The following is a 5,734-nucleotide window of genomic DNA, read 5'->3' on the forward strand; positions in this document are numbered from 1 at the left end:
TGGATGTTCAGAAGAGTAGCAGCATCTACTTCAGTTACACTTGTTTTGTCCTAGCACGGTTGAAAAGCTGGAAGACAAGATACCCAGTAGCCAGTATTATGTTTGCCTTCTCGCCACATGCAGCTGGCCAGGCTTCAGTTAGGTTCACCGTGATCTGATTGATGCTGGGAACTTATGAAAAAAAAGTACTTTACAACCTTATGAAATGGTATATTGAATTGCCAGAGGTTTATAATTTATAATATTTTATAAGACCACATGCCTGCAGCCTGCCATTGTAATACCAAAGCACATGTTTAAAATTTTAAAATTCCTTTCCCAAAACTTCAGGTTCTCTGTACATATAACACGACAACTTTTGCTTCTCCTCTCCATCTAGTAAAAGAGAAAATGTAATTCCCGTATTCCAGTGATGTGGAGGAGGAGCCGCGGTTGATCAACAATTACAAGAATTGAACATCAAGTTTAGCGACCAAACAAAAGAGCTCCTAACTTTGTGCAGTCTCTGGATCCAAGAAATTCATACAGAACATTCAATGTGGATGATGTGTGCCTTTTAGCAACAAAACTTTATCCTGCTGATTTCTCAGAACAAGAGAGGACTAACTTGAACTGCAGCTCTTTGTTGAAAGCTTGCAGAGACTGTGGATCAAAAGATTATCATTTGATTGACAGGTTGTTTGTTATTCGTGCTATCAACTATACTCTTATCCTAAGACATCGTTTTAGATTAGATTTTAATAAAAATTAACTACATTTTGCAGGTTAATACGTCATATCCTCACTTTGCCTGTTTCGACACAACAACAGAACGGGCTTTCTTTGCAATGAAACTTGTTAAGACAAGACTTGGAAATAAAATGGAGGATGAATTCCTAAAAGATTGTTTGCTGATCTATATTGAGAAGGAGATGGCTGAGTTCTCGGTTGATACAATCATGGATGATTTCAATTAAAAAAAGAGCATCGTGTGGACTAAAATGAACATCAAGCATTTTATTTCGTATTTATTATCATTTTTTATTGTACTTGGAAACAACACGGTTCTTTTACTATATGACTAATTGACTGTGCGATTGAACGAATTATTTGAACTGGGATATATAATTCCTGACTTCGTCCCTGGGTGGCACGTCGTGGAACGTGAGAGTGTGAGCCTGGCCGAGACGACCGCCGCACAATAACTAAGTTTTCTAGCTAAATTAACTAAATGAAATTCAATTGCACGCCTAAATTAACTAAGTTTTCGTTCTAAAAAAATTAAGTTTTCTAGCTTTGGGTGCACTCTCGCTGTTACAAAGCGTAATGTGACTCTAATGCGCTTTCAGGGTTTCAAAACGTAATCCGAGCTTGTCATCAGTTTAGGCGGTAGCTTCATCTAAAAAAGTGGTTCAAAGCCCGACTCGGCTCTTTTTGCGCGGGAATCCGACTACACTGGCAAAACTTTCCGACCCGGACCGGATCGAAGCTGTCTCCGCTCTACTTCATATATATTTCAAGTTTCAACAACGTCGTGCGAGGTCTCACGGCAACAGCAATCCGCCTGGCGATCGAATTCTCCTCCCCCACACCTCGCAGATCGAATTCTTCTCCCCACCTCGCTCCTCGATCCATCGATCGGAGGCAATGGAGGCGGAGGAGCCGCTGCAGCCATCGAGGCGCGTGACCTTGCGGGAGGGCCAACGCTTGCGCATCACCGGGCTGTCCCTGGTCGACCCAGCCGCCGCCAACGGCCAGCCCGTCGTCCGCGTCTGGGCCGAGGTCGGGCACGAGCAGCGCGTGATCGGGACGCTGTCGTCGTCGGAGGAGGAGCGCATCACGCGCGTGCTGCCGCCGCTGGAGCTCGTCGACGGCGAGTTCGTCCTCTGCCACGACTCGGCGTCGTCGAGTGTCCGGTTGTACGGCCACTACATTGACCCGCCGGATCCGGACGGCGAGGGAGTGCCTACGAGGAGTCAGTTCGCGGTGGACATCGGCGTGGACGAGATGGGCGAGGACGAGGAGTACGAGCTCCTCACCGAGGAGAGCCTCGTGGAGCGATACGATAGCGATCACGGCGACGAGGACGAGGATGCGGGGGTGGAGTACGAGTTCCTCGAGCCACTCACCGAGGAGGACGCCGCGGAGCGATACGACAGCGATAATGGCGAGGACGACGGCGACGCGACGGGGAGGCTGGGCTGGAGTACGAGTTCTACGAGCCACTCACCGAGGAGGAGGTCGCGGAGCGATACGACAGCGATAACGACGACGGCGACGACGAAGAGGAGGAAGATTTGCCGCGGCCGCGCAAGGTAAGCGATGGTGAGACCAGCAAAAGGTGGTGGGACAGCATGGCGCTTGTCGCCGCGCCGGCCGGGCTCATCGTGCCGGATGGGGTGTCTCTCGGGCCGCCGCGGTTCGCCGCCGTCAAGAACACCGCCGGCTTCATGCGGATCGCCGCCGCGGAGGCTGCGACGACCGGGAGCCACCATGAAGGCAGCAGGGAGATCGTCGTGCTGTACCGGTACACCCGCTTCTCGAGGACGTGGAGCGGGCGGCGCGGCGTCGAGGCGTGCCGGAGGACGAAGATGCACTGGCTCCGGTTCGCCGTCCCGCCCGCCGGCGACATGGCGAGCTCGCTGGCGTGGGCGGGCGCCTCGCTGTCGCCGCTGATCTACCCCCGCCTCTTCCGCCGCGAGCTTCGGGACCTGTGGTCGAACCTGGCGGCGCCGGCGGTTACCGCCGCAATCCCGCCGCGAGCCGCACGGCTCCAGGTGGTCGTGGACGCGGGCATCCTCCGGCGCGAGGACCACACGGCGGAGCGGATGGAGCACATGCGCGGCGCGCTGGAGGACATCATGGGCGAGGCGTGGCCCGAGTACTACCACGTCGGCATGGAGCTGCACCTGCCGGAGCCGGTGCGGCGGCGCGAGGACGACACCGGGGGAGACGAGGACGGCGCCCCGCCACCGCCACCGGCGAAGCGGAGGAGGATCATCACCGAGGAGGTGGAGGAGTGCTCCCTGTGCTTGGATCCGCTGGAGAGCGGCCTGGCGGCGTGGCCGGGTTGCGGGCACGTGTTCCACGGCGAGTGCGTGGAGGAGACGCTGGCCGGGAGGGAGACGTGCCCGCTGTGCAGGCACCTGCTGTCAGACGAGCTCGTCTGCTATTGCTAGACCATCAAGGAGTTCCTGATGCTCAACTGCATTACCAGATGATCGATCGTTGTAATTTGTGACAAAAAATTGTGTTAATTCTTTGGATTCGACTGATGATGTAAGGATAGATGATGTTGCAGTTGCATCTCTTTCATTGGAATTTCAGAGTGTAATCCATTATTTATAATGTAATCCTTGTGTTTATGTTTAATCGAAGGACAAGAACTGTCTCTTGTAGTACATCAATATGCATGTCTCATCTTTATCTGAAACAGCAGGTAGTTAACATTGGATCTTAAAAACTTTTATTACAGAACAGACCGTGGAGCAAAGTATCAGTGACCCCACCTGTTAAGTGACTGAGGCAGGGACCACATGTCAGCGACACACCAATAGCAAATTTTGGACTGCGGTTTTTTTTCCTGAATAGCAGGACTGTAAATTATTCCAATGTGCAGATGTCGGATTGTCCATATATTCTAGTGTATGTTATTCAACACATCCGTGAAATTCATAATACTCTACTGCATTTTATTCATTCGGTACATTTTGATAATAAGGTATCCAAGATGGTATTCTTCACTGAAGTTGTCATATTCAGATCATGGTGAACTGAACTGGAGCGGTGGAGCCTGATCAGCGAACATGGATTTTTCAAGCTGCATGTGACAAGAACACAAGCACACAGTACAAGTCTTGCAGCTTTTTAACAGACCAAGGACAGGGCATAACCGGTATGATGGGTAGGTGTAACAGAAAGTCAGAAACAGATGCTTCTCTCGGCTGAACTCGCAAGGTCGTCCTCTCCTCAAGTAGGCTATAAAATTAGGTCGAGCTGAAGAGAAGCAGCTTCACAGACACAGCCAATGCAGGGTAGCCTTCAATAGCTGCTCTTTGCTCTTCCCACTCCATACTGTTATGACCAGCTAATTTCAGGCACTGAAAGTGAGAGTTGGATGAAAACAAACCAATCGATCACCAGATTCTTCGCTGAATCGATGAGCAAACATGATCGCTGATTGGCTTGTTTTCCTCCAATATCTCACCTTCAGTCGATCGCCTGGTGACTACGCATTACGAGAACAGATATGCTAGGGAGTTTGCCTATGTGTGCCATTTCAAGTGAGGATTAGAGGGACCTGAACCCTCCATTGCAAGACAGGAAGCAAGAAGGGTTCAGTTTCCTCTAATATCTCATCTCAAATGGTCCATTTCTGGGGATGGTTTTCAGTATATGGCAGAGATGCGGTCACACAATGTGAGAACTGGAGGCAATCAAACTCAGATCCACTCGGTCAGATGGATGGATAGGCATAACCTGTCTTTGTTGCCTAGTTTGTTTCCCTCCAATATCCTATCTTGATTGAATTGCTTGATATTGAGTAGTTTTGCAAGAACCTTTTATTCAATACTCATCAGACATGCTGCCTTGCTCAAAACTTCCGCTGCGCTTCCTGGTAAAAAGAATCGCTTCGGCCTGACCTACCCTTTCTGGGACAGATAATTTCACTGGATTTATTTCTAGAAAAGATTTGTTTTGAGGACCCTAAGAGGAATTCCCATTGCTTCCATTTCCTACTGTGTTTCCAGCCTAGAAGCAGAGATTTGTTAAGTTAAGCTAAGTACCCAAAATAAACTGACTCTGTCCCATTCGAAATGTGCTTCTAGGCGTCCTTTCCAGATTTTGGGTACTTAGCTTAACAAGCAAACAAGCACGTAACTGCTGGGCTTGGTTGTCTTCATCACAGGCTCAAGTGAATTCGCAAACAAGCAAGGCTGCTGGGTTGGCTGGGCTAAGGGGTACGGTGCGGTACATGTACATTATTGTGGCGAAACGACGCATGTTTTCATTCTACCCTTTTACAACTTCTGAGCAGGCAAAGCTCTATTCAGAAATCCAACCAGTGGATCTTCTCCATCGATGTTTTGAGCTCACTCATCCATCCTTTCTCCGCCCCCTCCCTCTCTCCAAGCTGGTTTCCTCTTGGATCTAATCCCCTCCCTTCTCCCTTTTGAATGCACTCAAGCAAGGATACGGGTGCATGGAGCTCGTATAGATGATGCCCCTTGCATGAGGAAACTGGAGCCCACTCGATTTGATGCCATTAGGGCCGAAGGTTGCTGGATTTTGTGACCATCGATGACTATTTCCTCTCGGTGATGCCCTTGAGTTAAGAGGTTAGAGATTATTCTTGGATCCCCACCGCGGTCGGAGTTTGTTGGATTGAAGGATTGAGGCCCTGAGGAGGTTGTGTTGTGGCCATTGATCCTCTTAATTATATATGATATCAACTCGGTTAGGGTGTTCCACGTATTTCTGTTTGTTGTTGCAACCGCTCTCTCTCCATTTGTTGCAATCTTCTTCTTTGGTTGCGGCCTTCTTCTAAATTCAAATCCGGTTTTTCGATGTTGCATCCATAACTAGAAATGTGGCCTCTAGTACTGGTGCTATACCCCCCTCTAGTACCGGTTGGGGCAACCGGTACTGTCCAATTGGTACTGGAGGAGTCCCCTCTAGTATCGGTTGAAATAACCGGTACAAAAGGGGTTAAAAAATATATTAAAAAAAAATCAAAATCCCCCAGCCTCCACCC

This window comes from Setaria italica, chromosome VI (genome assembly GCF_000263155.2).
Source record: "Setaria italica strain Yugu1 chromosome VI, Setaria_italica_v2.0, whole genome shotgun sequence".
NCBI lineage: Eukaryota > Viridiplantae > Streptophyta > Magnoliopsida > Poales > Poaceae > Setaria > Setaria italica.